Source organism: Aegilops tauschii, chromosome 4, assembly GCF_002575655.3.
Source record: "Aegilops tauschii subsp. strangulata cultivar AL8/78 chromosome 4, Aet v6.0, whole genome shotgun sequence".
In the NCBI taxonomy this organism is placed as follows: domain Eukaryota; kingdom Viridiplantae; phylum Streptophyta; class Magnoliopsida; order Poales; family Poaceae; genus Aegilops; species Aegilops tauschii.
Genome location: NC_053038.3, coordinates 248,366,715 through 248,391,383, shown reverse-complemented (window position 1 = coordinate 248,391,383; position 24,669 = coordinate 248,366,715).

Genomic DNA, 24,669 nt, shown 5'->3' with positions numbered 1-24,669 from the left:
TCCCATCTAGGGAGAAGGTCAAGGAATAAGAAGAAGAAGGGGGCCCCTCTCCCCCCTCTCTTCCGGTGGCGCCGGAACGCCGCCGGGGCCATCATCGTCACTGCAATCTACACCAACACCTCCGTCACCTTCACCAAAATATCCATCACCTTCCCCCATCTATCTACAGCGGTCCACTCTCCCGCAACCCGCTGTACCCTCTACTTGAACATGGTGCTTTATGCTTCATATTATTATCCAATGATGTGTTGCCATCCTATGATGTCTGAGTAGATTTTTGTTGTCCTATCGGTAATTGGTGAATTCCTATGATTGGCTTAATTTCCTTGTGGTTATGTTACTGTCCTTTGGTGCCCATCATATGAGCATGCGTGTGGATCACACCATAGGGTTAGTTGTATGTTGATAGGACTATGTATTGGAGGGCAAGAGTGACAGAAGCTTCAACCTAGCATAGAAATTGATGCATACGGGATTGAAGGGGGACCAATATATCTTAATGCTATGGTTGGGTTTTACCTTAATGAACGTTAGTAGTTGCGTATGCTTGCTAATAGTTCCAATCATAAGTGCATAGAATTCCAAGTCAGGGATGACATGCTAGCAGTGGCCTCTCCCACATAAAACTTGCTATCGATCTAGTAAAGTAGTCAATTGCTTAGGGACAATTTCGCAACTCCTACCGCCACTTTTACACACTCGCTATACTAACTTTATTGTGTCTTTACCTAAACAGCCCCTAGATTTTATTTACGTGCTCTTTATTATCTTGCAAACCTATCCCACAACACCTACAAAGTACTTCTAGTTTCATACTTGTTTTAGGTAAAGCGAACGTTATGCATGCGTAGAGTTGTATCGGTGGTCGACAGAACTTGAGGGAATATTTGTTCTACCTTTAGCTCCTCGTTAGGTTCGACACTCTTACTTATCGAAAGAGGCTACAATCGATCCCCTATACTTGTGGGTTATCAAGACCTTTTTCTGGCGCCGTTGCCAGGGAGTTATAGCGTGGGGTGAATATTCTCGTGTGTGTTTGTTTGCTTTATCACTAAGTAATTTTTATTTGCTGTTCTAAGTTGTTCTCTATCTTTAGTTATGGATATGGAACACGAAATACCAAAAAAATTAGGTTTACTTGCTACTCATGGAGATGGGGAACCTCCTAAAACCCTCGATGCTCATTATGTGAAAGATATTATGTACTACTTTGATAATCCTGAGAAAACCCCATTCAACTTTATAATGGGAGTAACGTTGGATCAACGTGAATACTTTAGGGATTATCGCTTGACTCAAAAAGGGAAACAATTATGGGATCAAATTCATATATTGATGTGGTATGCTCAGGAACTATGCTTGAGATATGATTATACTTGTTGCTCTAGGATGAAGGCTCCGCACCTTCCTTTTTCATGCAAATTTAATGATGATGAAACCTTGGCTTATTATGCTAATGGTATATATGATTACTATGATGTGGAACAAATAGAAGAATTCGTTGCTTTTATGGGTGCTTAGGAAATCGAATCTTTGTTAAAGAGTGTGAAAATCTTGATGATGTTGTTTACAGACCTGAAATTTTTTCTATACTAAAATATTGCTATGAGAATTATAAATACAATTATGATATTTATGAATTTATTGAGAAAGTCTCCGCTGTCCAAGAAGAGACTAATATTTTGCAGGAGTCTATGGAAGAAGGAATTGATGAAACTATGGGCTCATTGGATGAAAAGATGATGAGGAGAGCGAAGAACAAAAGGAGGAAAAGCGGATTAGCTACCCGTGCCCACCTTCTAATGAGAGTAACTCTTCAAATCATACATTGTTTAATTTCCCTTCGTGCTTACCGAAGGATGATTGCTATGATGATTGTTATGATCCCGTTGATTCTTTTGAAATATCCCTTTTTGATGACGATTGTGGCCAAGATGCCAATATGGATTATGCTTATGGAGATGAACTTGCTATAGTTCCTTATGTTAAACATGAAATTGTTGCTATTGCACCCACGGATGATAGTCCTATTATCTTTTTGAATTCTAACTACACTATATCGGAGAAGTTTGCCTTTATTAAGGATTATATTGATGCATTGCATTTTACTACTACACATGATGATTTTGATAGATATAATATGCATGTGCTTGCTGCTCCTACTTGCAATTATTATAAGAGAGGAACTATATCTCCACCTCTCTATGTTTCCAATATGATAAAATTGCAAGAAATTGTTTATACTATGCATTGGCCTTTACTATGTGTGCATGAATTGTTCTTTTATGACATGCCGATGCATAGGAAGAGAGTTAGAATTCTTTGTTGCATTATATATGTTACTTTGTGCAAACTACTAAATCACAAATCGTTGTTAATTAAAATTGGCTTTGATATACCTTGGGATCCGGGTGGATCCATTACTTGAGCACTATATGCCTAGCTTAATGGCTTTAAAGAAAGCGCTGCCAGGGAGACAACTCGGAAGTTTTAGAGAGTCATTTATTTCTGTTGTGTGCTTTTATAAAGTTTAAAAATAAAAATAATGTGGCAAGATTTGCCTTTAGGATGTTTACATTGCTTGTTGGTTTGTGCGGTGCAAAACAGAAACTTTGGCTGTAGTGCGCGATTTACATTTTTTACTGGAACATCAAACGGTTCTGAAACTTTTTGCACTGTCTTTCTATACAAATTGTTTATTTTTCCTAATTTTGTCAGAAGTTTTGGAGTACCATAAGTATGGTGAATGTTCAGATTACTACAGACTGTCCTGTTTAAGACAAATTCTTATTTTGATGCATAGTTTGCTTTTTTTGATGAAACTATCGATTTCTATCAGTGTATTAAGCCATGGAAAAGTTATATTACAGTAGCTACAATGCAAAAAAATATGAATTGGTATGCAACAGTACCTAGAGTAGGGATTAGCTTTATTATGCTAACGGATCTTACCGAGTTTTCTGTTGAGTTTTGTGTGGATGAAGTGTTCGAAGATCGAGGAGGTCTCGATGTGAGGAGGAGGAGGAGAGGCAAGAGATCAAGATTGTGGATGCCCAAGGCACCCCAAGTAAATATTCAAGGAGACTCAAGCGTCTAAGCTTGGGGATGCCCCGGAAGGCATCCCATCTTTCTTCAACAAGTATCGGTATGTTTTCGGATTCGTTTCGTTCATGCGATATGTGCAAATCTTGGAGCATCTTTTGCATTTAGTTTTCAGTTTTATTTTATGCACCATGCTGGTATGAGATAGTCCATGGTTGATTTATAGAATGCTCATTGCACTTCACATATATCTTTTGAGTATGGCTTTATAGAATGCTTCATGTGCTTCACTTATATCATTTGAAGTTTGGATTGCCTCTTTCTCTTCACATAGAAAACCGCCATTTGTAGAATGATCTTTTGCTTCACTTATATTTGTTAGAGTGTGGGCATATATTTTTTAGAAAGAATTAAACTCTCTTGCTTCACTTAAGTCTATTTAGAGAGATGACAGGAATTGGTCATTCACATGGTTAGTCATAAAATCCTACATAAAACGTGTAGATCACTGAATATGATATGTTTGATTCCTTGTAATAGTTTTGTGATATAAAGACGGTGATATTAGAGTCATGCTAGTGGGTAGTTGTGTATTGTAGAAATACTTGTGTTGAAGTTTTTGATTCCCGTAGCATGCACGTATGGTGAATCGTTATGTAACGAAGTTGGAGCATGAGGTATTTATTGATTGTCTTCCTTATGAGTGGCGGTCGGGGACGAGCGATGGTCTTTTCCTACCAATCTATCCCCCTAGGAGCATGCGCGTAGTACTTTGTTTCGATGACTAATAGATTTTTGCAACAAGTATGTGAGTTTTTTATGACTAATGTTGAGTCCATGGATTATACGCACTCTCACCCTTCCATCATTGCTAGCCTCTTCGGTACCGTGCATTGCCCTTTCTCACCTCGAGAGTTGGTGTAAACTTCGTCGGTGCATCCAAACCCCGTGATACTGTACGCTCTATCACACATAAGCCTCCTTATATCTTCCTCAAAACAGCCACCATACCTACCTATCATGGCATTTCCATAGCCATTCCGAGATATATTGCCATGCAACTTCCATCATCATCATATACATGACTTGAGCATTTATTGTCATATTGCTTTGCATGATCGTAAGATAGCTAGCATGATGTTTTCATGGCTTGTCCGTTTTTTTATGTCATTGCTACGCTAGATCATTGCATATCCCGGTACACCGCCGGAGGCATTCAGATAGAGTCATATCTTTGTTCTAGTATCGAGTTGTAATATTGAGTTGTAAGTAAATAAAAGTGTGATGATCATCATTATTAGATCATTGTCCCGTGAAAAAAAAAAGAGAAAGGCCAAATAAAAAAGAAAGGCCAAAAAAAAGTAAGAGAAAGGCCAAAAAAAGGGAAGGCCCAAAAAAAAGAAGGGACAATGCTACTATCCTTTTTCCACACTTGTGCTTCAAAGTAGCACCATGATCTTCATGATAGAGAGTCTCTTATTTTGTCACTTTCATATACTTGTGGGAATTTTTCATTATAGAACTTGGCTTGTATATTCCAACAATGGGCTTCCTCAAATGCCCTAGGTCTTCGTGAGCAAGCAAGTTGGATGCACACCCACTTAGTTTCTTTTGTTGAGCTTTCATACATTTATAGCTCTAGTGCTTCCGTTGCATGGCAATCCCTACTCCTCGCATTGACATCAATTGATGGGCATCTCCATAGCCCATTGATTAGCCGCGTCGATGTGAGACTTTCTTCCTTTTTGTCTTCTCCACACAACCTCCACCATCATATTCTATTCCACCTATAGTGCTACGTCCATGGCTCACGCTCATGTATTGCGTGAAAGTTGAAAAGGTTTGAGAACTTCAAAAGTATGAAACAATTGCTTGGCTTGTCATCGGGGTTGTGCATGATTTGAATACTTTGTGTGGTGAAGATGGAGCATAGCCAGACCATATGATTTTGTAGGGATAACTTTCTTTGGCCATGTTATTTTGAAAAGACATGATTTCTTTATTAGTATGCTTGAAGTATTATTGTCTTAATGTCAAATGAGGGACTATTTCTTTGAATCACTCGTGTCTTAATATTCATGCCATGATTAGATTACATGATCAAGATTATGCTAGGTAGCATTCCACATCAAAAATTATCTTTTTTATCATTTACCTACTCGCGGACGAGCAGGAATTAAGCTTGGGGATGCTGATATGTCTCCGTCGTATCTATAATTTTTTATTGTTCCATGCCAATATTATACAACTTTCATATACTTTTGGCGACTTTTTATACTATTTTTTGGGACTAACATATTGATCCAGTGCCTAGTGCCAGTTCCTGTTTGTTGCATGTCTTTTGTTTCGCAGAAAATCCATATCAAACGAAGTCCAAACAGGATAAAAACTGACGGAGATTTTTTTTGGGAATATATGTGAATTTTGGGAAGCAGAATCAACACGAGACGATGCCTAAGGGGCCCACGAGGGTGAGAGCCGCGCCCCAGGGGGTCAAGCGCACCCTGAGCCCTCGTGGCCACTCCGTAAGGCGGTTGGTGCCCTTCTTTCGCCACAAGAAAGTCAATATTCAGATAAAAATCGTGTCCAAATTTCAGCCTAATCGGAGTTACGGATCTCCGGGAATTTAAGAAACGGTGAAAGGGTAGAATCAGGGAACGCAGAAACAGAGAGAGACAGAGAAACAGATCCAATCTCGGAGGGGCTCTCACCCCTCCACCGCCATGGAGGCTGTGACACCCCAAAATTTTGACCTTGTTTTATTAATTAAAATTTTGCCAGGAAATAAAACTTTTCCATTTGTCTAGATTTACCTTTTCATATTATGGGTTTTTACCTCAAGTGGAAACTTTCCAAAAGTATTATTGGATTTTGTATGCTCTCTCCATAAAACAATCCTTTATCAGTGGATTTAATGGCATAATTGCTTTTTCTTGAGCTTTATTCTTTTAAAATGATCTTTCACAAATTTGGAGCCTATTTTGCACTGCAACCATTTGACAAATGCCTTAAAAATTCCACCAAAATTTGGGGATGTCATGTGATGTTTCCACATCACTTTTATGCAAAAATACCTTCTGGTTATTGGAGATTTTGAGCTCTACATCAACTTTTCAAATCTGGTCCAGTAGGCATTTTTGCACTACAACCTATTTAAATATTCCTTTAAAAATTCTTCCAAGTGTTTGCAGATGTCAGTAGATGCATATAATTCAACTTTATACCAAAACCCAGTGATGTTCTTTGGAAAATTTGAGTGTATCAACCCCTTTTTCATTCTGGTCCAGTTTGGTGATTTGTACTGCAACCCTATCTTATTTTGCTCTAGTGCCCCTGAGCTTTTTCCTGCCTTTAGCCCTCCCTGCAAAACCCTTAAGTCCAGGAGATTGGACCCATTGGAGGATTTTAAGTGCTTGCAATGAGACCTTTTTCTTTCTGTCCAAAACTGTAGTTTTGCAAAACTTGCACTAGCAAGTTTCTGGTTTTGCCCAAATGATCTTGCCATCATCACCTACATCTAGAGAGACCCTGATCTGGAGATTTTGGCCACTCCAGGAGTTGCCTAAATGCACTTAGCATTATGTCGAACACCTTGTGTTCATGGACAGTTTTGGCATGTTTTCTAGTTTGCATTATGGATTTAATCCACTGACCCAGCAACCTTGTCAACTAAGCTCCTAGCTATCCACAACCGTGCCCTGTTAGTTGCCAGCCTCCCCCTCGCACTCTAGGCCGCCCTGGCATTTCGTCAAGCATGTCCCGTGCGTGCTCTGGGTGCGCCCAGAGCGCACGTTTTTCACGCGCGCGCACCGAGTCGCCACGTCGCACTGCTGCCCTCGCCGCGTCCCGCCCCTGGCCCTTGCTCACCTGCAGAGCCGCGCACTACGCTCGCCCACTCTCCACGCCACCTCTGGCGCCCTACAGCACCGCCGTCAGAGCTTTTGGCGGTACGCCGGCGTCGGCAGCGAGCTCCTGCCATGGACGGCGCCGCCCAAGCCACCCGCGCGCGCCAGCTGCCCTTGTGAACAGCTCAAGCTTATCCTGGAGCCCGTCGGCACGCGCTCGTCACCGCCACGTCACCCTGCAGCTACAGCACCGCGGTCGCCGGCGTTCTTATCCACGGCCGCCGCGGGACCAGCCTCGAGCGCCTATAAAAGGAGGCCCCGAGCCCCTCCGAGTGCTCAGGCGACCTCAAGCCTTCCCCCTAGAGCTCCCCAAGCAGTGGATTGACCGGAAGAGGCCATCTCCCCCAACTCCGGCCGGTTCGGCCGCCGCTGCCGTCCGGTGCCAATCGTCGCAACCAGGCTATCCCCCGCCCATCCAGCGCCACCAACCGCTTCCCCTCGTTCTTGCGGAGCTGCCCAGCGCCTCAGCCTCGATCAGAAACCACCAGAGCCCAAAACCCACTTCGCTCCCGTAGCCCCCTCCGCCGCAGAACTCGCCGCCGGCGACTCCTTCCACCACCGTCGACCCAACGACCACCGAGAGGACCGCCCCGGTCTGGCAGGTCCATCCCTGCCCTCAGGTGCCCTCGAGGAGCCGCCGTTCGTTGACAGCGATCGCCGGAGTCCCCCTCCCGTTCGGGCAGAGAAGAGGAGGGAGAGGGGAGAATGGTCAAACCTAACCAGTGGGCCCTCTGGACCCACTGTCAGTGACCCCCGCGCCACCCACGCTGGTTTAAGTGGTCACGTAAACCCCGGAGTACGTTTCCTCTGCTTCGAAAGCGTATTCGGTATCGAAATGTTTTCTTTTTCTAGTTTTATTAAAAACAGAACTTTGACCAAACTTTGACTGGCTATATATTTTAAAATAAAACTCCAAATGAGTTGATTCTTTTTCCTACCTCTCTCAAATTGCATCTAGTTTATTTTAAGATTTATTTCAAAAATATTAGAGAAAACTTTTTGTACTGTGTTTGAAATATTTGTTATTTGAATATTTTTTCAAAATAGGAAATGGAGAGAGAAGAAAACTTTCAAAAAGTGCACCCCCTTGCATACTCTTGAAGGCAAGCATTCTGAACTCTGGCATAGTATTTTCGTGAGGTGTTTTGATGCGGTTACAACACCACTTTGACTTGGAGTATACGTTATTTTTATGTAACGATAAAGTCACACGCATGAGTGCATATTGGAGATGCTTTGCTGTTAGTAATGGATATGTTGGAGTTAGTGATCATCCTCGTGAGCTTCTTGTGCATACCGGAAGGAAGCCGGGAATGTCGTGGTCTTGGGTAGACACGAACTTGTCCCTAGTTCCTCGTTGGGACGAGTGTGTCCGGTATGGCATGATGAGGTTTGATGAACGGTGATTCTGTCTGTTAATGGAAATATATTGGTTATGCCAATCATTCGGAGAATACTTGGACCTCCTGAGTTGGCCGTAGGTCGAGTCTTGATTAGTAACTTCCACTACTTGTTTTGTACTACCACTTGTCCCTGGCGCGGGTAGGGTACGGTTCAGTAAGTTGTCAACCCCTTACCAAGGCACACACCGTACAGAGAGGCCATGGTGGAAGATACCGGATGCATCCGGTAGGCATGCCACCTGGTCCGGGGGCATGGGTGTTTCCGGTTGGGACTGAGAGGGGGCACCCCTTAGAGCGCGCGATATAAATTTGATCGCATGCTACGTCGAGGTTGTAGCCTCCCCACTTAGAGTTTTGCTTGACAGGTGTCGTGGGTGCTTCCAGACACCGGTAAGTTAAGCTGGTGTGTGCAGGTCAGGCGTGTTTTCAATTAAAAGGCCGTAGGCAGAATTAGTCCCGGTAGACTAAATAAATCCGTTACTCGTGGGTAAAGAGTACACCCTCTGCAGAGGTCATATCTATTTGGATAGCCATGTTCATAAGTAAGGACTACAGTCTGAGATGGGTCTAGTGACGGTTTTCGGATGGAGAAATGGTTAAACTGGATCATAGTAACGGTATTCGGATGGAGAACGGCTAAACTAGAATCTAGTGACGGTCTTCGGATCGAGAAACGGCTAGACTAGATATTGTTTATGACCTGTGACATATGAGGATTATGTTTATTATTACCATGGACTAACCATTTACATTATTTGAATTATTGAGTATCCTTGGGACGGTTCTACCTCCTGGATATTCACTGTAATTATCCTTATATAAGCCCTTTATGTGGTGTCGCTCAGACGCCCGACTGTGGCATGTTTGTTATTTATTTATCCCTTATAAGCCCTTTATGTGGTGTCGCTCAGACGCCCGACTGCGGCATGTTTGTTATTTAATTTTTCTTTATAAGCCCTTTATGTGGTGTCGCTCAGACGCCCGACTGCGGCATTGTTAATTTATTTGCAACCTTTCGAGGAGTCATTTCAGACACTCGGTCAGTGCATTCTATTTTTTACTCCCGTATTGCATGTTCATATTTTCTCTGCGTGCATCACAGATTTTCGTGGCAGACATTATGATCATGAATATTTCGGAGCATGATTATCCCTTGTTATATTATACCCGTGTTCCTAATGTTTGCGAGTACATTCAAACGTACTCACTGGCTTGTCCCTGGCTATTGTCTTGGCCAGATTTCTTGCGTGGAGAAGAGCGTTATGACGACAGCCCCGGAACCTACGCAATGACGATAGCATCCTCGCGAAGATAGGAGTTATCCTGGTCAGCTGTTCTTGTGGGAAATGGAGTCCCATAGATGCAGATGCACCATAAACCGCTTCCGCCATCAACCACTAGAAACCAAGTGTTGTACTCCTAGGCCACAATGGTCTTGTACTACATATTTTGTACTTTGCTTGGAATTCTTGTATCAAGTTGGTGCCTCATCAGCTAACAGTAATCCTGGGGCTGGTGAGCACAAAGGTCGTTTTCTGGGAAATTAATATCCCGAAAATCCGGTCGTGACAGACTTGGTATCAGAGCCAGGCTGACCATTGGCTAATCCTATCTTAGCCAGGTCAATAAACCTAGGTTAACCAAACCACCAGACCTTAACCTAATCCTGACCGAGCTTCTCGCGTAAGATAGCCCCACAGTGACCCGACGCCTTTCGGCGGACGGTGCCCAACCTATCAGCCTAGCCCGTCGATCACGCGCCAGTGACCGACACCTAACACGTCTCATTCGCAGGCGTGCGAAGGAAGACTCCGTCCCCTTTTTCTATAAAAAGGGCACGCTAGCCTCAACCCAGCACAGCCTCTTTCCCCAAAGCAAGCCACGATGCCTGGCCCCATTGTTCACAATGAGACCACAGAACCAACCTTGGAGGTTTTGTGACCGTGCTCGCAAACCTCACCCGCCGTGCCTACGCATTAGAAGAGCCTCCAGAATATGTTGTGTACCAAGGACCCATGTACGGTGAGAGCCGTCAGTACTGGGCCACTGTGCACATCTATCGTAGGGGTTTGTCGCCAGAACGCCCCTACAGGTTCACTGGAAGGACAACTTCCTTTGAGCCACAAGCCATCCAACTGGCAGCTCGAGAAGCTATAGTTCAACTCCGGCACTTGTTGCCCAGAGTTAACTATCGCTCATTCTACTACTACCCCAGTCGTGACGGGTATGGTAGGCCGCCCCTGGTTGCCAACGGGGATCACAAGACAGATCCTGCACTATTGCATCTGGTGCGCTATGTGAGCGCACTAGAACAACTGTTCGATCAAGTCACCCTTGATCTGATCGCAGCTCGTGGAGAACTGGTTCGCCGAGCCCCGGCGAGAGGAGAAATGGAGCCCGACGCCGACAACCCAGTCGTGCTGTTCGGACACCCGATCGATCCCTTGAGGTCTGCCCCAGCCATCAACCAGAGTGCTTTGGTGTCCCCAGAAGCGCTTCGTCGCCTTTTGGGAACTCGTTCCAACGGGATTCTGGCCAGCAACCCCCAACCCCCGCGATGGTCATCATCACTACCCCGACCCTGCAGTCCCTCAACCTCAACCAGCAAATCCCGACGGTGAGACCCGTGGAGAAACCCCGGCGTCCACCAGGCCAGCCCACTTAGACATTAACGAAGTAGACTAAGTCGCTTGAGTAGTATCAAGCCTTAGTTTACCTCCGCTTGTAATGGTGTGATCTTGTATCGCTTTTATTAAATGCTGTCTGCTTGTGCGCCCCTATTTTTGGAGTAGTAGCTATGCATATGTACGTTGGCGTACAGTTGCATTTTTAAATTTCGGACGCAGCTACCAAGACCAACCCCGACGGCACCCACAGTAATGCGTCACGTTTATGAGATATGTATACCTGTGGCTTTGACCCAAGAACAGGATCGACAACCAGTTACCCTTCACCACGGTAGGTAACCCAGCCCCAATGCTATATAAAGGCCACCTCGTGACCTTGCCAAGTACCCCTCACCTTGTGCACAACTCACAGCCATTTCTTTGCCATGTCGACCCCCAGTATTTATCTGAGAACCCCAGACGCAACCCCGGGTAGTTTTGTTAAATTATTGTGGGACTTTACCTGCAGTACCATGAGTGCCATCCATCCACCCCAGTACGAGTTGCTCAAATCGAGGATCACCCCTTCCACCTCGAAATATTGGGCAGTGGTGCACATCCCTCCCTCAAACCCACACCAAGACCCAACGGATGTTTCCTTCGTGGGAAAATCCATGCCGACTCCGCATATGGCCATAGAAGCTGCTGCATACGAGGCGCTCGCTCGTCTTCGATTCGCGGTACCCTATGCCAGCGAGTGAGGATATTATTATTTTCCGAGTCGTGCAGCACCTGGAGAAGTAGCATCTTTTCCCGGTGGACGAATTGAGAGAGATCCAGTACTGGCCAACCTTGCCCAGTACGTTATCGCTCAGGAGCGTTTGACTCAGCGGGTGATGGGTTATCTCCAGAGCCTCGCTGATTTAAATCCTCGGATCGCTATTGGCAGACCACTGAGGCCTGACCAAGAGAGGCGCATTCATCGACTGGTCAACCCACTTCCCCCGATAGAAGAGGAGTGTGCCCCAGTGCCAGAGGCGTTTTCTCAAGACCCTGTCCTTTTGTCGTTTTCTTTGTAAACGTCACCGCTGTGTTTATTATCCTAGTATTAATTTATGTGTTGTAACTTGTGCATGGTATCCAAAAATTTGTGCGACGGATCGGATATTTGGTTTCAATTATGTGAGCAATTTTACTGCTGTTGATTTTGTTTTAACTAATATGCACTCACGATAAATTTTGTAATGAGATTTCTTTCCCCGAGTTACTGCAGCGTACATATCTTCACGGCATAGATTTTTATTCGCGCAGCACCATAACAGCAGACTCACAGCCACATCCACTCGACCTTGTGCGCTGATTACAAATTCTCGTACATGTTTTTACGCCTAACTGATCACACTCAAGGACACCACAGTCTCAGTAAGAGAGATTTGGGAGTAAACATTCGGGCGCGAGTTGCCCCAGCACACCGATAGCAGTTAGCACTCGATGCCGCACCTAATCCTCGTGATCGCCGCCACCGCAAAGAGCTAACACTCGAGCGGCAGCATCACGACGATCATCCAGGATCATCGCACACAGGAGCACGGAGAACCCCAGCAGCACCGCCAAACCTCCACACACCAGGACCACGTACCAGTCCGGCATCGCCTCCGCCATTAGAGCCTCGCCTCGAGCTCCTGCAAACAGCAATGGAGGAGCAGGAAGGAGAAGTAGAAGCGAGGCCAGGTGTGAGGAAGAAGAGAGGAGCACCGCGATTGTTTTATAGCTCGAGATCGGTGTACGGTGGGCGAGGTCCACCAGCGGCACCCGTCGCTCGATCGCTGGTGTTCGGAGGCAAGTCCGCGAGCAGTGCCGACAGTGCACTGGCCCGCGAGGTGAGTGCACGCTGCACCGGCAGCTAGCACGCCGCGCACTACCGCAGTACGGCCTAGACGCCCTACGAGCTAGGCGTCGCCGGTGGAGGAAACGCGGAAGAGCACGCGAGAGAGAAGAGAAAGCCCGAGGTAGAAGAAGAGGCCGACAGTGGGCCCTGGGTCCGCCTGTCAACCAGAGGGAGCACTGTGCTCTCGGGTACGACCAGCGTGTTTTAGTAATTTGGAATTTATTCTAAATTACTGTACCGCATAGAAATATCTCGTTTTTCCCCGACCTTGGATTTTTCCACGCAACGCCAGTGTACCATACTGTGGTTTTACACCACTTATTGCCCTCTCACTGTAGCCACAGTTTTATTGCACAGTGGAATGTTTTCTTTTGATAAAAGCAATGTTTGTTCAAAAAGGCTTTTAACAAATCTAGAGGACTAGATTTTTCTTAAGGGGGGTAGTGTTGTGAGACCCCAAAATTTTGACCTTGTTTTATTAATTAAAATTTTGCCAGGAAATAAAACTTTTCCATTTGTCTAGATTTACCTTTTGATATTATGGGTTTTTACCTCAAGTGGAAACTTTCCAAAAGTATTATTGGATTTTGTATGCTCTCTCCATAAAACAATCCTTTATCAGTGAATTTAATGGCATAATTGATTTTTCTTGAGCTTTATTCTTTTAAAATGATCTTTCACAAATTTGGAGCCTGTTTTGCACTGCAACCATTTGACAAATGCCTTTAAAAAATCCACCAAAATTTGGGGATGTCATGTGATGTTTCCACATCACTTTTATGCAAAAATACCTTCTGGTTATTGGAGATTTTTAGCTCTACATCAACTTTTCAAATCTGGTCCAGTAGGCATTTTTGCACTACAACCTATTTAAATATTCCTTTAAAAATTCTTCCAAGTGTTTGCAGATGTCAGTAGATGCATATAATTCAACTTTATACCAAAACCCAGTGATGTTCTTTGGAAAATTTGAGTGTATCAACCCCTTTTTCATTATGGTCCAGTTTGGTGATTTGTACTGCAACCCTATCTTATTTTGCTCTAGTGCCCCTGAGCTTTTTCCTGCCTTTAGCCCTTCCTGCAAAACCCTTAAGTCCAGGAGATTAGACCCATTGGAGGATTTTAAGTGCATGCAATGAGACCTTTTTCTTTCTGTCCAAAACTGTAGTTTTGCAAAACTTGCACTAGCAAGTTTCTGGTTTTGCCCAAATGATCTTGCCATCATCACCTACATCTAGAGAGACCCTGATCTGGAGATTTTGGCTACTCCAGGAGTTGCCTAAATGCACTTAGCATTATGTCGAACACCTTGTGTTCATGGACAGTTTTGGCATGTTTTCTAGTTTGCATTATGGATTTAATCCACTGACCCAGCCACCTTGTCCACTAAGCTCCTAGCTATCCATAACCCTGCCCTGTTAGTTGCCAGCCTCCCCCTCGCACTCTAGGCCGCCCTGGCATTTCGTCAAGCACATCCCGTGCGTGCTCTGGGCGCGCCCAGAGTGCACGTTTTGCACGCGCGCGCACCGAGTCGCCGCGTCGCACTGCCGCCCTCGCCGCGTCCCGCCTCTGGCCCTTGCTCACCTGCAGAGCCGCGCACTACGCTCGCCCACTCTCCACGCCACCTCTGGCGCCCTACAGTGCCGCCGTCAGAGCTTTTGGCGGCACGCCGGCGTCGGCAGCGAGCTCCTGCCATGGACGGCACCGCCCAAGCCACCCGCGCGTGCCAGCTGCCCCTGTGAACAGCTCGAGCTTATCCTGGAGCCCGTCGGCACTCGCTCGTCGCCGCCACGTCGCCCTGCAGCTACAGCACCACGGTCGCCGGCGTTCTTATCCACAGCCGCCGCGGGACCAGCCTCGAGCACCTATAAAAGGAGGCCCCGAGCCCCTCCGAGTGCTCAGGCGACCTCAAGCCTTCCCCCTAGAGCTCCCCAAGCAGTGGATTGACCGGAAGAGGCCATCTCCCCCAACTCCGGCCGGTTCGGCCGCCGCTGCCGTCCGGTGCCAATCGTCGCAACCAGGCTATCCCCCGCCCATCCAGCGCCACCAACCGCTTCCCCTCGTTCTTGCGGAGCTGCCCAGCGCCTCAGCCTCGATCAGAAACCACCAGAGCCCAAAACCCACTTCGCTCCCGTAGCCCCCTCCGCCGCAGAACTCGCCGCCGGCGACTCCTTCCACCACCGTCGACCCAACAACCACCGAGAGGACCGCCCCGGTCTGGCAGGTCCATCCCTGCCCTCAGGTGCCCTCGAGGAGCCGCCGTTCGTCGACAGCGATTGCCGGAGTCCCCCTCCCGTTCGGGCAGAGAAGAGGACGGAGAGGGGAGAATGGTCAAACCTGACCAGTGGGCCCTCTGGACCCACTGTCAAATACCCCCGCGCAACCCACGCTGGCTTAAGTGGTCACGTAAACCCCGGAGTACGTGTCCTCTGCTTCGAAAGCGTATTCGGTATCGAAACGTTTTCTTTTTCTGGTTTTATTAAAAACTGAACTTTGACCAAACTTTGACTGGCTATATATTTTAAAATAAAACTCCAAATGAGTTGATTCTTTTTCCTACCTCTCTCAAATTTCATCTAGTTTATTTTAAGATTTATTTCAAAAATATTTGAGACAACTTTTTGTACTGTGTTTGAAATATTTGTTATTTGAATATTTTTTCAAAATAGGAAATGGAGAGAGAAGAAAACTTTCAAAAAGTGCACCCCCTTGCATACTCTTGAAGGCAAGCATTCTGAACTCTGGCATAGTATTTTCATGAGGTGTTTTGATACGGTTACAACACCACTTTGACTTGGAGTATACGTTATTTTTATGTAACGATAAAGTCACACGCATGAGTGCATATTGGAGATGCTTTGCTGTTAGTAATGGATATGTTGGAGTTAGTGATCATCCTCGTGAGCTTCTCGTGCATACCGGAAGGAAGCCGGGAATGTCGTGGTCTTGGGTAGACACGAACTTGTCCCTAGTTCCTCGTTGGGACGAGTGTGTCCGCTATGGCATGATGAGGTTTGATGAATGGTGATTCTGTCTGTTAATGGAAATATATTGGTTATGCCAATCATTCGGAGAATACTTGGACCTCCTGAGTTGGCCGTAGGTCGAGTCTTGATTAGTAACTTCCACTACTTGTTTTGTACTACCACTTGTCCCTGCCGCGGGTAGGGTACGGTTCAGCAAGTTGTCAACCCCTTACCAAGGCACACACCATACAGAGAGGCCATGGTGGAAGATACCGGATGCATCCGGTAGGCATGCCACCTGGTCCGGGGGCATGGGTGTTTCCGGTTGGGACCGAGAGGGGGCACCCCTTAGAGCGCGCGATATAAATTTGATCCCATGCTACGTCGAGGTTGTAGCCTCCCCACTTAGAGTTTTGCTTGACAGGTGTCGTGGGTGATTCCAGACACCGGTAAGTTAAGCTGGTGTGTGCAGGTCAGGAGTGTTTTCAATTAAAAGGCCGTAGGCGGAATTAGTCCCGGTAGACTAAATAAATCCGTTACTCGTGGGTAAAGAGTACACCCTCTGCAGAGGTCATATCTATTTGGATAGCCATGTTCATAAGTAAGGACTACAGTCTGAGATGGGTCTAGTGACGGTTTTCGGATGGAGAAACGGTTAAACTGGATCATAGTAACGGTATTCGGATGGAGAACGGCGAAACTAGAATCTAGTGACGGTCTTTGGATGGAGAAACGGCTAGACTAGATATTGTTTATGACCTGTGACATATGAGGATTATGTTTATTATTACCATGGACTAACCATTTACATTATTTGAATTATTGAGTATCCCTGGGACGGTTCTACCTCCTGGATATTCACTGTGATTATCCTTATATAAGCCCTTTATGTGGTGTCGCTCAGACGCCCGACTGCGGCATGTTTGTTATTTATTTATCCCTTATAAGCCCTTAATGTGCGTCGCTCAGACGCCCGACTGCGGCATGTTTGTTATTTAATTTTTCTTTATAAGCCCTTTATGTGGTGTCGCTCAGACGCCCGACTGCGGCATTGTTAATTTATTTGCAACCTTTCGAGGAGTCATTTCAGACACTCGGTCAGTGCATTCTATTTTTTACTCCCGTATTGCATGTTCATATTTTCTCTGCATGCGTGCATCACAGATTTTCGTGGCAGACGTTATGATCATGAATATTTCGGAGCATGATTATCCCTTGTTATATTATACCCGTGTTCCTAATGTTTGCGAGTACATTCAAACGTACTCACCGGCTTGTCCCTGGCTATTGTCTTGGCCAGATTTCTTGCGTGGAGAAGAGCGTTATGACGACAGCCCCGGAACCTACGCAATGACGATAGCAGCCTCGCGAAGATAGGAGTTATCCTGGTCAGCTGTTCTTGTGGGAAATGGAGTCCCATAGATGCAGATGCACCATAAACCGCTTCCGCCATCAACCACTAGAAACCAAGTGTTGTACTCCTAGGCCACAATGGTCTTGTACTACATATTTTGTACTTTGCTTGGAATTCTTGTATCAAGTTGGTGCCTCATCAGCTAACAGTAATCCTGGGGCTGGTGAGCACAAAGGCCGTTTTCTGGGAAATTAATATCCCGAAAATCCGGTCGTGACAGAGGCCATGGACCAGAGGGGAAACCCTTTCACATCTAGGGAGACGGTCAAGGAAGAAGAAGAAGAAGAAGAAGAAGGGGGCCCCTTGTCGTGGTTCTAAGTCAGACAATAGAATGGGGGGTAGGGATGTAGAGGCAAGATCTTAGCTATGGAGAAGTTGTTCGCAAGAGTTTTATGAGTTCAGGACCTTCTCGGAGGAAGTAACAGCCCTACGCCTCGGAGCCCGGAGGCGGTCGACTAGATTAGATGCATGTGTGTGTTACAGGGGGTGCGAACCCTTGTCTCAGAGGAGGGGGTGGCTTATATAGAGTGTGCCAGGACCCCAGCTCCCCTCCGTTACACAGGATTCAATGTACATAAAGTGAGAGCGTTACAGGTAACGTCAATAATAAAGTGCTATAAATGATCATTAAGTCTATGAGTAAACGTCCGACTGTTGCTGCGCAGAGTGGCTTTAGGTCTTCTATACGTCGAGTGGTTGAGTGGTCGAGTGACTTAAATAAGGAGAGATCTCCGAGTGAATGGTAGGTCGAGTGGATTGCACTCGACACCTTTGTTGAGCCCTCTCTATTTGCTCTTGAACTTCTTTGCTTCTAGGACAAGGACCTTAGGTAGGACGTATAGGTCAGGCCTATCGCCCTACCCTAGGTCTATGTCCTCATCATTAGCCCCCGAATGGATTGAGGTCCGAGTGAAAAGATGGTTGAAGTTGATCTTGCTTTGACTCTTGCCTTTCTCAAGAACTCATTTCTGAACGGAGGCTAGTGTTGGTACTTCGGCTTCGTTTCAGTCGCCTTGATCGATTCAAGAATTGCCGATTGGTTATTACACCCGCCGAGTGTTCTCTTTGACGCAAAATCTTTGGCGTGTTCGGTGGCAGAGGATCCCGGATTTCGCGGGATTCGAAATTTCAGTGAAAGCGCGCCATGCGGAGCGTGCCGTGGTAAGCGGAGTGGATAAACAGGACATTTTGATTTCTACGCCACCTTTTTCGCCACGTATCCCATGTCCGACTGTTGCGGGATTTGACAGGATCGCCCGGACCCACGCGTCAGCCACTCGGAAGTGGGCCTTTAAAAGCGGCGAGGTCGAGGCGTCCGCACTGTGCGTGCCCATTCTCCTTCTTCTTCCTCTCACTCTTTCATCCCATCCGACTTCTCCACTCCCGACCCCTCCGCTCCGCCGCCATGGGGAAGGAGAAAACGGCGGCGCTGGAGCGCGTGAAGAAGGCGACGGGGGCGGCGAAAGGCAGGAAGACGAATCGGGGATCTTCATCTCGCTCGGGGCTGCCGCGGGGTTGGATCCACGGAGATTGGATCCGTTCCTCGCTTCAGCAGGAGGACTTGGATGATATGGCCGAGTCAGCGCTGATCGTCCATGGGTCCGCGCGGCTGCCGGAGGGGGAAACGGAGCCACAGCTGCAACCGGGAGAGTGTGTTCTGCTTGCCACCCATGTCGACCGCGGTTTCTCGCTTCCTCCACACCCCTTCTTTCGAGGTTTCTTGAATTTCTTCGGGGCTCAACTCCACCATTTCACTCCCAACACCATCACATACCTTGCCGCATTCGTGTCCATGTGCGAGAATTTTCTGGGGTGTCGACTGCACTGGGGTCTCTTCAAGCACATTTTCACCATCCGCTCCCAAACAGTGAAGAAAGCGAACTTGAACGACGAGAAAACCCATGTTATCCATATGTGTGGCGGTCTGGGTATTCAGAAGAGGAAGAGGAGTTCCTTCCCTTCGATGACTCTTCCTGAGTCGGTCAGGGGCTGGCAGTCGACCTGGTTCTATTGCCAGGATATTGCGACTCCAGGCCAGTCGACTGGACTTCCCCCTTTCTATCTTGATCGTGTTCAAACTCCATCTTCGTTGAAAGTGACCGCCGCGGAGAAGCCGGAGACGGGCATGTTGGTCGAGAGAGTAGTTCAACTGATCAACCAAGGTGTCACCGGCATGGATCTGCTGGAGGTGTTCCTTAGTCGACGCATTCAACCACTCCAAGCTCGTGACCACTCCATGTGGATGTACTCCGGGGTTGGTGATACTGCTCGGGTTCATCCGGAGGAGGTGGAGGCCAAAACAGTGGCCGAGTGGTTGAGGGGCATCATTGGGAACAAGGACAACCCCAGGGGTGCCAGGAGGGTCAAACCTTTCAGCGAAAGCAACGAGCCAGACAAGGTTTGGCCACTACACTTGATTGAATTTGGATGTGTTTTCTGACTGTTTGTTGATCCGACAGATTTCCACTCGGCTCCTTGTTTTGTAGATTTATACAGAGATGTACTCAATGCCCAATGGCGAGCAAGCTCTGGAGCAGGACCATAAAGGCGAGGAGAGCGGCGAGTGGGAGTCACCAGCCGACGGTGATGAGGATGAGAGCGATGAGTCGGACGACGAGGAGGTAGCCGACTCACCACCTCGTTTCGAACGTCGATCCAAGCAGCACCATGATCCCGCGGGCAGGCGCGGCAAGGCTGTGGCCTCGAGCGCTCCATCTCAAAAGCGCGCTCGGTCTTCGACTCCAGAATTGGCTGAGAAGGTCACCAAGCAGCCCAAGATCAATCCTTCGAAGGCTCGGAAGACCCTGCCTAAAATCAAGATGGACGTTCCTGTTGCTTCTGGGTAAATGTTCTCCCTGTATTTTCTTGTTCTGACCGATTCTCTCGTACTGACTGAGTGGATGATGAACCTTTACAGCCCGGCCTCGGCTGCGACTGATATGGATATCGACAAGACTCCAGTCGACGAGGAAACCGCCGAAGCAGCTACCTCCAAAGCCAGCAAGTCTGCCCGACTCGAATTTATTTGGACAACTGGATTGTTTGTCAGCTATCTCTTTGACTTTCTCTGTCTATTGCAGCACCACGAGACGTTGTTGTGCTTCCGGATGATGAATAAGAAGTACCGCTGAGGGGAAGGAGGAGGAGGGATGCGGAACTGAGCGGGAAGACGCCTGAGGTCCAGGTTCCTTAGTCGACTAAGATTCCTGAGACGGCAGTCGAGCGATCGACAGATCCGGCACGTACTAACTTCACTTTCGCTATCCCGCTGTCGACTGATTGCCCATCAGGATCAGCTGCTCAGACTTCTGCTGTGCCAATACCGACTGCCCTGCCATCATCACTTTTCACTGCGTATCAGACTCCGGACGACCCACCGGCTGCCGCCAAAGAAGCTCTTCTTCAGTTGAACCTTGTGATGGGGCAAATGAAAGTGGTGCATGAGGCCAGTCAGGTGGCCTTCAACGCCGGAGCAGCTCCGCAGACCAATGTCCAGGTTAGTTGATTCCTGATCGATCATACTTCTCATCCGATCACCCATTGGGTGTGACTGTTATGAAGTTGTACGAGGCAATTTGAGTCGTCTTGAATTGAATCTTTGAACTAGTGGGGGCACTCTTAGTGCACCCACTGGGTGTAGTCCCCGAGACCATAGTTGACTGCGGGCAGTCGACTATGGTCTGAGAATCTAAATTTTGTCACTCGGTCTGGACGGACCAGGTCGAATGAAACCAGAACCAGTGGGGGCACGCTAAGTGCACCCACTGGGTGTAGTCCCCGAGACCGTGGTTGACTGCGGGCAGTCGACTATGGTCTGAGAACTTCTTCTTTTTTATATCTCAGTCAACTGATATGGCTTATACTGCAGAAATCTTGTGATCTTGGGGCTCAGCTTTCTGCAATGAACAAACAGCAAATCAGCCTCAACCTTGATCTGGAATTGGCCAAGAAGAATCTCAAGACTGCTCGTGATGAAGTAGCTGCCATGGGAGGTAACCAATCGTCAACTGTCTATCTCACTGCTGGCACTTTTCCTTTCCATTTTTTGAACCGAGTGACTCCACTCGATCAGATGTATGTAGTGAAAACCGTCAACTCCAAGCCCGTCTGAAGAATGTTATTTCTTTAGAGAAAATGAAGCAGGCTTTGGAGAAGAAGGATTAGGATCTTGCTGCTACATAGAGGGAAGCGCGAGAGAAGACGGCGCTTGCTGACAAGAAGCTTGCTTCAGTCGGCAAGTTAGAAGAAGAGAACTCCAAACTGAAGGCTGTTGTTTCTGACGCCAATCGGGAGGTCGAGCGACTGAAGAAAGACAAGGACAAGCTGACAAACGAGCTTGGGAGCCTCAAGGCCAGGAAGGGCGAGTTGGAGTCTTATCTGGGCCAGCTTGCAGCAAAGCTGGTCCTAAAACTTGAAGGTACTGATGATTGACTGACTTATTGCGGTCGACTGTCAAGCCCGATCATATTGTCGACTCACCGTTTACTCAACTGTGCAGAGCTTTGCCAAGATTTTGAAGCGGAAACTGGGCGGGTCGAGACGGGTCTCGACCCCATAAATTGCCTAGTCAAAGATGACGTCGCAATGAATTTGCTGCGATTGGAATCTCGCATGGACAGCCCGGTTGCTTATCTTGCCCGCCTGAAGGCGGCGATGACTCGGGTTGATGCTGAACTCTGGCCTCAGGCGGAACTATCTCAAGACCTCAAGTCTCTGATGGCTCGACTGAACCAAATACCTGACCGAGTGCAAGAATGGAAAAAGTCGTCTGCTCACTGCGGTGCTGATGTCGCCTTGTCTCTGGTCCGAGTGCACTGCAAGGATGTCAAAGAAGACAACCTGGCGGAGCTCAAGGTTGCTAACACAAAAAGGCACACTTTCCAGTCCTTTATGGACACTTTCCTTGACGCTGCCACTCGCATCGCAGACAACATAGACCTTGACAATTTCTGCGACCCAGCCAGTCCTTCTCTCGATGAGTGACCAAAAAATATTATGCTCCACCTTTATTTGCCTCGGAATGCCGAGTGATTGTGTAATCTTTAAACTTCTTCGGGCTTGATGCTCGAGTACTTTTGATATGCGGTCTGGAACCTTAGGATTTATCTGAACTTGTTTACCTTGAAATATGCTTGCGTTTGTCTTCGAGTGGGTTTTGTTCTTCACTCGGAATGATCTTTGAACTTGAGATGCAGCTCTGAGGAGGAGATTCCAGTCGACCTGCACCTCATCGTCCTTGTGGATGAAGATGGAGCGTACGTTGTACTTGTGGTGTAGCTCTGAGGAGAAGGTTGCAGTCGACCTGCACCTCGTCGTCCTCGCGGATGAGGATGGAGCGTACGTTGTATTTGTGGCGTAGCTCCAAGGAGAAGGTTGCAGTCGACCTGCACCTCGTCGTCCTTGCGGATGAGGATGGAGCGTACGTTCTATTTGTGGCGTAGCTCCGAGGAGAAGGTTGCAGTCGACATGCACCTCGTCGTCCTTGCGGATGAGGATGGAGCGTACGTTGTATTTGTGGCGTAACTCCGAGGAGAAGGTTGCAGTCGACCTGCACCTCGTCGTCCTTGCGGATAAAGATGTGTTTCAAACTTAGGCGAGTACTGGACTGCAGCTAAGCCCCCGAGTGGGAGGGTTGCTCACCACTCGGTAGGATTTTTTACACTTAGGCGAGTACTGGACTGCACCTAAGCCCCCGAGTGAGAGGCTTGCTCACCACTCGGTAGGAATTTTTACACTTAGGAGAGTACTGGACTACAGCTAAGCCCCCGAGTGGGAGGGTTGCTCACCACTCGGTAGGATTTTTTACACTTAGGCGAGTACTGGACTGCAGCTAAGCCCCCGAGTGGGAGGGTTGCTCACCACTCGGTAGGATTTTTTACACTTAGGCGAGTACTGCACTGCAGCTAAGCCCCCGAGTAGAGGCTTGCTCACCACTCGGTAGGATTTTCTACACTTAGGCGAGTACTGGACTGCAGCTAAGCCCCCGAGTGGGAGGGTTTCTCACCACTCGGTAGGATTTTCTACACTTAGGCGAGTACTGGACTGCAGCTAAGCCCCCGAGTGGGAGGCTTGCTCACCACTCGGTAGGATTTTTTAAACTTAGGCGAGTACTGGACTGCAGCTAAGCCCCCGAGTGAGAGGCTTGCTCACCACTCGGTAGGATTTCTTAAACTTAGGCGAGTACTGGACTGCAGCTAAGCCCCCGAGTGGGAGGCTTGCTCACCACTCGGTAGGATTTTTTAAACTTAGGTGAGTACTGGACTGCAGCTAAGCCCCCGAGTGGGAGGCTTGCTCACCACTCGGTAGGATTTTTTAAACTTAGGCGAGTACTGGACTGCAGCTAAGCCCCCGAGTGAGAGGGTTGCTCATCACTCAGTAGGATTTTTCAAACTTAGGCGAGACAGATTCACGGCTAAGCCCCCGAGTGAGAGGCTTGCTCATCACCCGGTAGGATTTTTCAAACTTAGGCGAAACGGATTCGCGGCAAAGTCACCCACTAGGGGATTTCAGACGCAAACAAAAGTAACAACAACCATTTAGGAAGACTGTAAAGCCCTTGTCTTTGACAAACAAACTACAAAGGTATTTCTTATTACATCTCATCCGAATGAGTACTCAAGTATAAAAGGGGCGGAGCAGCTCCGCGTTCCAAGCCCATGGCTCGTCTTTCTGATGCTCGACATTGTAAAGATGGTATGCTCCATTGTGGAGAACTCTAGTGACAATGAAGGGACCTTCCCAAGAAGGGGCGATCTTGTGTGGTTTCTGCTGATCCACTCGAAGAACCAAGTCTCCCTCTTGAAAGGCTCGGCCCCTCACGTTTCTGGCATGGAATCGACGCAAGTCTTGCTGATAAATGGTCGATCGGATTAAGGCCATCTCTCTTTCCTCCTCTAGGCGATCGACTGCGTCCTGCTGGCCCATTCTGCTTCATCTTCAGAGAAGAGCTCGACTCGGGGTGCATTGTGAAGCAAGTCACTCGGTAGAATAGCTTCAGCTCCATAAACCATAAAGAATGGAGTTCGGCCAGTCGACCGATTGGGAGTTGTCCTCAATCCCCAAAGAACTGATGGAAGTTCATCGACCCAGGCGCCTGCTGCGTGCTTGAGATCAAGCATTAGACGGGGTTTCGGTCCTTTGAGAATCAAGCCATTTGCTCTTTCTGCTTGTCCATTCGACTGTGGGTGGGCGACTGAAGCATAGTCGACTCGTGTGCCTTGGGAAGCACAGAAGGCTCTGAACTCATCAGAATCAAAGTTCGGCCCGTTGTCAGTGATGATGCTGTGCGAAACTCCGTATCTGAATGTCAATTCTCTGATGAAACTGACGGCAGTACTAGCCTCAAGATTCTTGATAGGCTTGGCTTCAATCCATTTGGTAAACTTGTCGACTGTTACAAGCACATGAGTGAAGCTGCTCCTACCAGTCCTCAGGGGTCCAACCAT